Source organism: Pinus tabuliformis, chromosome Q, assembly GCF_031772625.1.
Source record: "Pinus tabuliformis cultivar Carrire ecotype Pingquan chromosome Q, CPIR1, whole genome shotgun sequence".
Lineage (NCBI taxonomy): Eukaryota > Viridiplantae > Streptophyta > Pinopsida > Pinales > Pinaceae > Pinus > Pinus tabuliformis.
In genome coordinates, this window is record NC_142296.1 from 29,007,399 (window position 1) to 29,018,857 (window position 11,459).

The following is an 11,459-nucleotide window of genomic DNA, read 5'->3' on the forward strand; positions in this document are numbered from 1 at the left end:
TTGGCATGTGAAAAGGGGCATAAGGGAAGATCTTTATGACACACATGGTTAGCAATGTTAGGTAAGCAGGGAGAAAAAATATTGCAAGGTAAGATAATACTAAATGTAGAATGAATGCATGATGTAATGAAATAGACAAAACATACAGGTAATACATGAAAAATAATACAGTGCAATGTAATGTCATGCAAGAAAAATCAAATATTTGCAACTAAAAAGCCATGGCATGCTTACACAACCCATTTGTAAATGTGATTAAGTGAAGAACAATGCAAGCAAATGAACGCAAGATAAATGCATAATGAACTAACTACCTCAATAAAGAACATACAACAAATCATATATAAACTCAAACTAGCATAAACCTAAAACACTAACAAGCAAACCCTAATAAGTAAACCCTAACTATACTAAACATAAAACCCTAAGTTAACTAGAGAGAGGATCGGGTCATGTGAAGTCAAATTTCCAGTGCACCCATCGCAACAATTCTCGACCTGCAACAACAAAGATGTCAACGATTAGAGTTAGTACGAAGTATTGTGCAAAAACAAAAATGTTTACGTGGTCAAATACGGTCCAAAAGTTGGTTTAATAATTAATTGTTTTAGTATTTCCGGACTATTACATATTAAATATTATAATCTGGACCCACACAACATTATGTTGAATTATGAATGAAGGGATAATTTTTTTTCTACAATCTGAGCAATGTAAAAACCTAGAAATCAAATTTTCTATTTTTAAACCTATAAGCAAATAGTTGTGATCCAATGGAGCACAAATTGTTTTACTCCATATATTATAATCCATTGGTTCAAGTGACCCATGGTTTTAAATTGAAAGTGGTATTTCTTAGAAAAGAGCTGTTTATATAAACCAGAATGAGTGGAATTTACATATGAATATATTTGGTGAGTTATTATTGGAATTAGTAAAGCATGAACCTGCAATTGAAAGTGAATGTACATGTTATAGTGATGTTTTAAAAGGGGAAATTAGTGCCAAATTCATCCTTAATGCTATTAGTGACTTTCTTCAAATTGGCTTATAAACCACGGTTGGTTGAAAGCGTAGTAATAATATGATTTTGGAAGTGAATGTACATGTTATAATGATGCAAAGGGGAAATTAGTGCCAAATTCATTTTTGGTGCTATCAAGTATTAATTATTGTTGACTTTCTTCAAATTGGCTTATAAACCAGGGTGGTTGAAAGTGTAGTAATAAAAGGATTTTGGATGTATTTACATTGGCACATGGTTTTAATATTCCATGTGTTGTGTATTAAAACCATGAGTTGTTTATATGATAAGCATGGGGGTTGTAAGTGTTGATTGGTTTTCAGGAAACCATGTGTTGGTTTGAGAATGGTTTTATTAAATCAACTAGTGCTTAAATATTTGATTGGGTTTAGATTGGTATGGAGTAATGTTTTTATGGGACAAATGGTTTGAGAAAACCATAAATTGGAATTCTAAACCATGGACAATTTACTTTTGATGAGCAATCACGCATGGATAATGGTGCATGAAAATTTGGTAAAGAGAATTTATTTTGTGTGTGAGAATTATTGGAATGAATCAACCATGAAAATTTTCCAAAAGTAAGTTTTTGTGTGTGAGAATTAATGAATCAACCATGAAAATTTTCCAAAAGTAAGTGTTACATTAAAAGAATTGGTACCATCATAATGACACTCATAATGTGTGCTGCCATGATTGTTGGAATAACTCAGAACTTCACTTCAATTACTACACAAAATGTTCGAAGGAGTTGTTGTTGATGACCACCAAATGCTTGTAACTTACTTTATGGTATATTTATATTGAAAAAGGATTTGACTTTATGTGCATTGCCCAGTGTAAAATGGTGGGATGTGCATTGTTGATAGAAGGTTGAGATATATAATTGGTAGCTTTCATTCATGATTATTTTATATGCTACAACTTATCTTTTTATTATGATGTGATGAGATTGTTTCTTTATAGACCTAATAGTGTTATTGCATTGGTTGAATGAGAGGATTTCTTGTGGGAGTATGTTATAAATCTATGTTGCTTGGTTATATCGTAAAGAGAAGGCTTGGCATTTGGGATAGAGGTCATTTATGATCTTGTTATATGTATTTTTGTTTTCTTTTTACTAGTGTTTCTATAGACTTTATGCTCATGATGATGATGTGTTTGATGAGCATGCTGGCAGAAGTTGTAGTGTCATATATCCATTGACATGAGTGAGATTATATTGGCTAGTTGTTGATGAAATTTGACAAGGTTGTACCTTGGTTAGTTATGACAGCTTTATATTGGACTATTGGTATTTTTAGTGTTTTTTGTTTGTCGGCATTGATGTAGGTTGCATTTCTGCAGATGTTTTGGTTGGTTGGCATTGATGTCAACCTAATTTCTTAGGTTGTAGGTACATTGGATATGCATGTGTATAGGTGGCTAAATGTGGCTTGTGTATGGCTGAGGTGTAGATGGTCCTTGGCATGTCTACTAGCCTGGACTAGCTTGGAGATGTGATGGATGATTCTTAGCATGTATACTAGCTTGGAATAGCTTGGATATGATGATCATCTCCTTGATCATGTTGTTGCATACAAATGTTAGTGGCTACTACAGGAGTTAGAGTTGAGGAGCCTTGCTGATTAGGTCTCCATGTCCCTGATTAGGCCTCTCATGTTGATGATATTATACTTTGGGCTTCGAGATGATCTACATGTGTCAGTGGATGCTTGAGATAGTTGTACAAGTGTTGGAGGATGTCTGATAGGTATTAGAGTTACATACTGATGACAGGGATGTTGTAGAGAAGTTTCATGGCTTAGATGTTTAGTATGGTTGTTGGTTGTCATCCTAGTCAACCTAGTTTAACTTGTGATGATGATTGTGATATTGCAGTGACTTGGTGAAGAGTTTCAGAGATTCCAGAGACTTCCAAAGGTCCTATGGAGAATTTTCAAGCTCTGGAAGAAGTTTGAGAAATTTCTGAGTAGAGTTGACTAAGTGTTGACCATCTTTAGCCCTAGTTTCATACATGTTGAGTCATGGGAGCGACTGAAATCTCCAGTCACATGGAACCAAGCCTATGGGAGAAATTGGGGAATTCCAGTGGCATGGAGAATATGTTTTGGGATCAAACTAGATTTATTACGAGTTTTATTATGCATTCCTTGTGTTGATAAGCTAATTTTGATGTTGTGGCGATGTTATTGATCGGAATTTTTCGGCATATGGTCGAAAAAGTTCGTGGGCCCTCTAGAAGTTGATCAAGGTTGAAGATATCAAAGGGCTAGTGGATTTAGTGGTTGATTTGGTCAAGAAGTGTATCTCAACCAAATATGAAGCATGTGAATAGAATTGTTGAGTGATCCATAACTTGTAGCATTTACTGAGTTACTCAACAAAAAAATGATAAATAGAGGAAAACTTTGAGTGTATTTGGTTGGTTTCTTGGAGAGTGTGTGAGCATGCCATTGTGATAGAATTTTGAGTGATTTGAGTATGCAACAATTTTTCACATAGTTTTTGCAGAGATGTATCAGAGATTAGTGGGTAGAAATGACAGAGAGAATTGGGAAGAAGATTCAGAATTTGTGTGTAATTTGTGGCAGAAAATTGGAAGCCTGTGGTGTGTTTGAGAGAAGTATTTTGGTGCGATAAGAAGTGAAGGTATTGACCCCTTAGGGTCATATTTTAATTCATATTTTTTGTGTAGAATGATGGTCTTGTTGGGTTGCTCACGTTGAGCGAATTGAGAGCCTAGTATGAAACATTTATGACATGTAGTTCATATGGAGGAATTGAAGGCGTGGAGGCTTCAATATAGACAATGATTTCACATTTAGTAGTAGGAAGATTTTTCTCCATCCTGTTACCACCCTGTAATTTTTGAGGTTGCGGAAAAAATCATAGAGGTAACCACATTACCACTTTGGAAATTGGGAATCTAGCCCTTCCAGTTTCAGAGAGGGATCTCTCTTTATCATTTAACTCTGTTTGACTGAGGTATTAGGCTAGCTATTAAGTTTAGGTTTGGGTTTTTTTGTATTGATGGATTGAAACTGGGAAGAAAGCCCATTGGGAAAATGGAGTCATAGGTTTGGGGTGATCAAATACAGAGTTTACAGGCTAAACTTACATGGCAGGTTAGGAGAATTCACTAGATCCTTTAAGATCTATGGTGTGAAGGAGAGGAAAATATTTAGAGATCCAATTAAAAAACAAAGCAGTTAAGAATTCTGATTTTAATCTTCAGTGGAAAACATAAAAAATATTCTTAAGCCAGAGACAGAGTGTACATTCAAACAAATTTACAAAGAAATATGCACTTCACCAATAAAAATGACACAAGAATCTTGTAATGATTGCACTGTATTACTGAAAATCTGATCAAATATGGCTCTGTGAGCTGCTTTACAATACAAGTCCTTTTCTTCAAACAAGTCCCAACCCTTCATACTTAGAATTATGAATTACTTATAGAAAATATTACAAAATATGTTGATTCTAAAGATCAAGATAGGATCCTAATAATATCTAAAATTTGATTACAAAAGTAGTACAAAAATGTAGGAATTTTCGAACTGCTGGACCTATTGTTGAGAATGACTGTTGATGACTGGGCCTCCAAATTTGTTGCGTTGTTTGCCTTGTTGTCAAATATAAAAAAAAAAAACTACTCAAGTAATTCACACATCTTGTTCCATCTGTCTTCACTTGGAATAGAACATTTAATTAATTTTCTATAGGTCTCATCCACCTCTGTGTACTTCTGGAAAGTTGGTTTGATGATGAACAAATGTCTGAGCTCATGACTGATGAACAAGTCGAAATCTAAGGCCTCTAGGAATGATTTCCCTATTATATGCCCCTTTATACCTGCAAATATTGACTTGTCTTGGGAAATAGTGCATAGTTTCTCCTGGTACTCTGTCAAGCTCATGAGTTTATCTTCCATACCAATCAGTCCTGGTAGACCTTTTTTGTTCAGTACCTGCATCTTCTTATGAAATCTTTGTATGTTGGTTTCTAGATTTTTACATTTATTTTCCAGCTGTAGCATAAGGTTTCTTTTGGTGTGCGTCCTCTTCACTTCTAGAATAGTCTCTATCCTATCTTGAATTACCAGTTGCTCTAATTCTTCCATGTTTTTGGAATTCAAGATGTTGATAATTGTTGTTAGTTCCCCAAGTTTTTGTCCTAAGTCTATTTTGATTTTCCTTATTACCTCTTTGGACCTTTGTATTAATTCTTGTTGCTTGAAAATAATCTATATGGAAGGCCATATTTCTATGATGGCTTCACTGATTTCTATCCATATGTCTTCTCTAGCTTGGGCTAGAGTTTGAATCATAACTGATTCACTCTGCAACTGTTCAAGTTTTAGATTAAGCTGATGGGTTTTCTGTAACTCTACCACAAAAAAATTATCAATTTTTTTTATTTTTTTTTTTTTCTGATAATGTCTTGAGTTGAGCTTTTAACTTAGCAATTTCTAGTTCCTGAATGGAAAAATCGTCCATGGCTTTAACAAGTTCACTTGCAAAATCTGATGCCTGTGTTGGTGTTGAAGTTGATGTATATGTCTTGGGGTTGTGGTCACTAAAATTGAGACTTCTGTAAGTGGAACTATGGCCAACTGTGCTACCTGCTCTTTTTCTCTGAGCAGTTTCTCCAGTTCTACTTCCTTGTCTTGGATTTGGCTATTTTGTTCAAGCACTATTTGGAACATATCCTCTTTCTTCTTTTCTATCTCTTCGACTTCCTTAGCCTATGGATCTTCTGTGGTAGGAAATTTTAATTGCTTCCTCAATGTTGCTATAATAACATCCTTTATTTTCACAAGCTATTATGTTGCCTTTACATCTTTTGGATTATATCCCAGTTTTATCACCATGTCTTCCAGTGACTTGATCCTTGTATGCTCAGCTAAGGATGAAATCCTTTCCAAGTTTAGTTGTGATTGTGTGTTATTTAATGATACCTACAACCTAGAAGCAGACATGGCATCATTAGTTAGTGTAGAATACATCATTTCACTTATTTGTTTGTGCATGTCCATTTGATCTATTGAATGAATTTGCTACGTCTCAAAACTAGAGACATATTCTTTATAATCTACTAGTGTCCTCGCGGCTGGCACTTTAGCTTCAAGGAATGCAATTTTCATTTTCCCTTTTCCGTGTCAAATTCTGAAAGGAGCCTATGTTGTGATGTAGTTATCTATTTCCAAAATTGTTTATAGGTTGTGGCTTTCAACATCTCATTCCTCTGTTTAATTTCCCTGTATTTGGCAAAAATATTAGGCTCAACATTGTCTTGTGTGGCATTTCTAGAGGATCTTGTGAAGAAAAAGAAGATGGAGAGCCTAGAAAAATGTCCTCTTGTCTTGTACCTACAAAAATGTCTTATGGAGTTGTTGAAACATGTTTACCTGTCATGACTATAGTAGTCTGCCCTTCATCCTCCTGCATAAAAACTGGTGGTGGATTCATTTTAGGCTTATTTGTATAAATTAAGAACTGCTTGGCTTCAATTTCTGTCACTAGAGAAGAATCTTCTTCTCTTGGTGTTTTATCATGCTTCTCTTGAGGGACCGGTGTATGCGAGGTGGTTGTAGATAAAATCTTCTCCTTGGCTTCCTGCAAGGTGTTCTCCTCCCATTAATCTTTGTTCATGTATTGTTTGGTCTCTCGTCGGGGAGTATGTGTGTAGGGAGTAGTCTTTTTCTCCACCCTCAGCTTTGAAATTAGACCAAAAGGGTCATAAGACCAAGTAAAGCTCAACTTGAAATTTAATTGCTTCAACAAAAAATCAGCTTCTTTACTAGTTTTTCTGGTATTGCACACAAAAGGTCCAACATGTGCTTTGATTTTAAACTATGCCTTCTTCTTAGCTGCCACAAAATGTAGGTCATCCATATGTATCATTTGTATGATGTACTCTAATGAGAACCGTCTCATGGGAACAAATTTTGGCAGTCTATACGGTGGCAATTCACACCCATAGATTCTGATCCCGGTATAATTCTAGTATAAATACCAATCACCTGTCTTCACTTGGTCACTAAGATGCAAAACATTTTGAATATCGACTCCTATCCTAGGCTCAAAATCACTATGTACCAGACAAATAACTTTGTACAAGAAATGATCAACATAGTCTGTGAAAGTAAACTCTGTGGAATTTTTCCTAACCATAGAGGTCCAATAAATGAAACATGTATGCTTGATGATAAATAAACATGTATGCTTGATGATAAATAAACATGTAAACTAAAACAACAGAATATTTGAAAGCTCCCTCTATAAGAAAATTCATGAATTGATCATGCATTACATCTCCAATAAATTCACTGTAATTAAAAATAATAGGTTTCTCACTAGTGGTAAAAATTGACAAGAAGCTAACAATGGCCTCATCAACCCACTGATCAAAGTGATAACCAAGTAGGTACGATATGATGTTGATTATTTTCTTGGTTACCTCAGGGAACATAGAAGAGGAATATGGAGGGCTTGTTTTAGGTAATTGGGCATCTTCGAGAAGAAGGATTTCAAATATCTTAGCTCTCTATGGAAAGGTAGAGAGAGTCTACTGACAGTGGCTTGGAAGACTGTAGAGTTATTACTTGGAGCATTTGAGATATGGCTTCGGTTGTGATGGTGATCAGAATTTCACCGTTTCCGATCACAATTTCTCTTTGGGAGGGTACATAGCGCACTTGACACCAAGAGACTAGCTCAGGGAAATGATGGGTTTGTGGGAACATGAATTGGGGGAGGATAGACTCCCATAGATTCAATTCATCACTCTGGTCTAAGAATTTCTGATTCAAGCAACTCTGAAGTTCGAACAAGTTGAATTCATAGTTTGTCTCAACGATTTTATATTGTAGATCGACTAAGGGTAGATGATCCAGGTCAATAGGAGGGGGTAACATGGGATTTTCCTCTAGTTTCTTTCCCTTGTCCTTAGGGGTTCTACTCTTAGGAGGCATTATTTATTTTTAAAAGTAAACACAGAGGGATGACGACACTAGGATTACCTAGAATAGGAAACTGATTGTACAATGCCAAAGTGGGGTCTCTTATAGCGATTGGATTACTATCACCAGACAATTTTCTAGTTACTGCGACATGGAGGATTGAAAGCTTGAACAGGTTGTGAAAAACAGTGAAAGGAAGGAATTTTGTGGCTTACTGGTGCTTAATAAGGTAATTTTGAAGTTACCATTTTTTTTTATTGTTACTAGGAGCGTTTCCATTGCAACAGGAAGGAGAGAGATTTAATTGGTGTAACAGTTTGCTGACGTGGGCGAGGAAGTGCGAGATGGTAGGTTTTTATTGGGAGTGGTAGAGTATATCTGTAAAAGTTTGATTGAGGAAATTTTGGGGGAGTGGGGTTCGCGGTGGTGAGTTTGCAGACAATGAGTGGGGGGGAATGTTGGCTAAGGTGGTGAGTGATCATTTGCGCGGGAGTACGTGGTCAACGTCAGATGACTTTTGTGCGATGAGTGAAAAGGCAAGGGGGGTGGTACGAAGCATGGTGAGGGTGACACGTAGCGGAGCCGTTCGGACCCCCCACATGGGTAAAGTGGGATGGAGCTGAGGGGGCTCAACAACACCTCCCCATCGTTGATCCAGGCAGGGAAGATCTCAACAGTTGACTCTTCCGTGGTCGATAATCACATGCTGACAAAACATATTTGTCGCCTTCCAACTCTATTAAAACTTTGCAACATTCATGAATAATATATGTTATTACAAATAATTAATCACGTTTAACCACATGATTAATTTATTTCAAATCAAATTTAATTAATCTAAACCAAATTAATCAAATCAAGGGTGCATTCAATTTTGCAAGCCCCTTTTATTCATTTTTCTAAGGTTTTTTTATTATTATTTTTTCTTTGTCAGTTAACCATGATTAAATGGTGTGATTAACTTCACTAATCTAGCTCAATCACAATTAACTATGTGATTGATTTATTCACTCACCTAATTAGATTTATTTTCCGCCTAATCATGCTTAAACAATGTGATTAGACTAACTATTTCTAATTCTCCTTTTTACAATGTGGCATTTAAACAAGTTGCACACTTTATTTACAAAAATTCCCGAGGTATGCTTTCATACAATTTTGATTTTTCTTTGTGTCATTTAGACTTGCTCACCTAAGGGGAAATTTTCATATATATTTTTCTCTTTTTTTCTTTTCTTTTCTTTCATTTCTTTCTTTATTCTATTTTTTTTTTGTCCCCTACAATTTATTTTTATTTCTATTTTTCTATATATTTTTATTTTTATTTTTTTTGGAAATAAATTTCAAACATGAAACATTAGTTACATTTTTCAAATATAAATCATCAGGTGAAAACAACTCATCCTATGAAATATAGGACCCTAACACATCCAATAGGAGTTGGACAATCCAATCCTATTTGGGCAAGGATCGTTGGTCGTAGTAACTTCGAGCGGATGGTAGTCTATAGATCTGCGAGAGAAACATATTTCTGAATTGATAGATGCCAACATACTGTGGAGGAAACCAAGTCTTTCATATTATGAGTGTAAGCTAATCCATGTACAATTTGTTCTTCATATTAATAAAAAAAATTAGTAGCGGTGCAACAACAAGGTGGTTTTCTCCTGAAAGGGTTTCTAGTAGAAATACTTGTGTTCTTATGTGTGCATGCTTGTGTTTTGCATGGTTATTTCTCATGATTTTTATGATTTGAGTTTATTGTTGCTTATATTTTTTGATGAACTAATGTTGTGGATGTGGATGGATATTTGAGTTTGTGGAAACAAGTTTAAATTGGTGAAAATAAATATAAAGGCCATCACTACAAATTCACACCCCCCTCTTAGTAGTGAATATATTTCCAACAATTGGTATCAGAGTTTGTGCTCTTCAGTGAAGCTTGACCTCTTGGAGATTATATTGTGGATCATGGCAAAAATCAAGACAAGGATGTCTCAAAAGGTAAATAATTTGAAAAGGGAAGAAAAACAATCCATTGCAAAAGAAGTAGAAAATTCTGAAATTTCAGGTAAATCGGATGTCTCACGAGGTAATGTGTTGAAAGAAATTTTTAATTATAATTTTGATGATTCTATTGAGGTTGATAGTCAAGATGAGAAGGATATTATTTTCATTAAGGTTGAATATGAATCAACAATGGTTGTGATCAAAGAGTTAGCTACTCAAGTAGATACACTAACAGTTACATGTAGAGATCATAAGAAATTGTTGCAGATTTGTTATGAGAAGGAGAAAAATCTCGTGGAGGAACTCACTACCTTGAGAACACAACTAGAGGATTCAAAAGGAAATGAAGAAGTAATGTGCAACAAAAATAAATAAATATTATGTTGAAGAAATTGAAAATGTGGTAGATAAATTGAGGAAGAAAATAGAAGAAAATGACCAGCAACTTGAAAAAATTAAGTGCAGCGTTGTAGTGAAAAAATATAGCTCTAATTTTCAAAGAGGAGATGAAAATTCAAATGTAGGAAATATTATCAGAATGGATTCAAAGAAGCCTACAACAAAAATTGTGAGAGGCAATAACAATGTTGGAAAAAAGAGGTAGCAAATTCATCAATAGCAATTAAGATATTTGAAAGGAGTTTCTATGCCAAGAAAATCATTCACTCCTAGAGTTGATAGTAGTTGATTTCAAAGGATAAATTAGAATTCATTTGCTTCTTTGATGAACGAGATTGAGTGTTTCAACTGTCACCATGATATAGGAGGTTGACAAACATGAGGTGGTAGTTTATAATTCGACTACTGTTTAGCTTTAGAGCCAATCAGTTGCGCACAAATAGGTTTTGCACATGTATTTTCCCCCGGAGGGCCCGGCTTTTTCTAACCAATCACTATTGGTCCCTCGTTGACTTCTCCTTTTACCAAGCGCTTCAATCCACGTCGTTGATCTCACCTCTCCAGATCCAACGGATATCGCGTCATCCGCTTATCAACTTACCCGGATGATCTCCACCGTCAATATGATATGTCCAATCAAACGGTTGTCACACAATCTCGCGCAGATTCTTGCATGAACGATATCAAGTCGAGAGAACGCGAGAAAAGTGGTTTTCTTGTGCTACATGTCGACTGCTAAAGGTAATCGCGTGAAATTTCCAAATACCATTTACAACCTTTTGGGCACGCAAGATACCGCTTCCCGCTTATCAAATACAACCCACATGCTTTAATTCATACTTTAAGGAAAAGTGCTTAAGGAAAGGTTTAGTTATTAAGCTCAATATTAACCCTTAACACCAATTGACTGTGCTTTATGAATAAAATGTTTAAACAAAAATAAATAAATAAATAAATACCAAATTAAGTCCAGAACGCTGATACACAGATACAAATGAACTTCTGCACCCGGATTAACACGTAACACCACACTTAATCATTTACTCACCAAAAAGT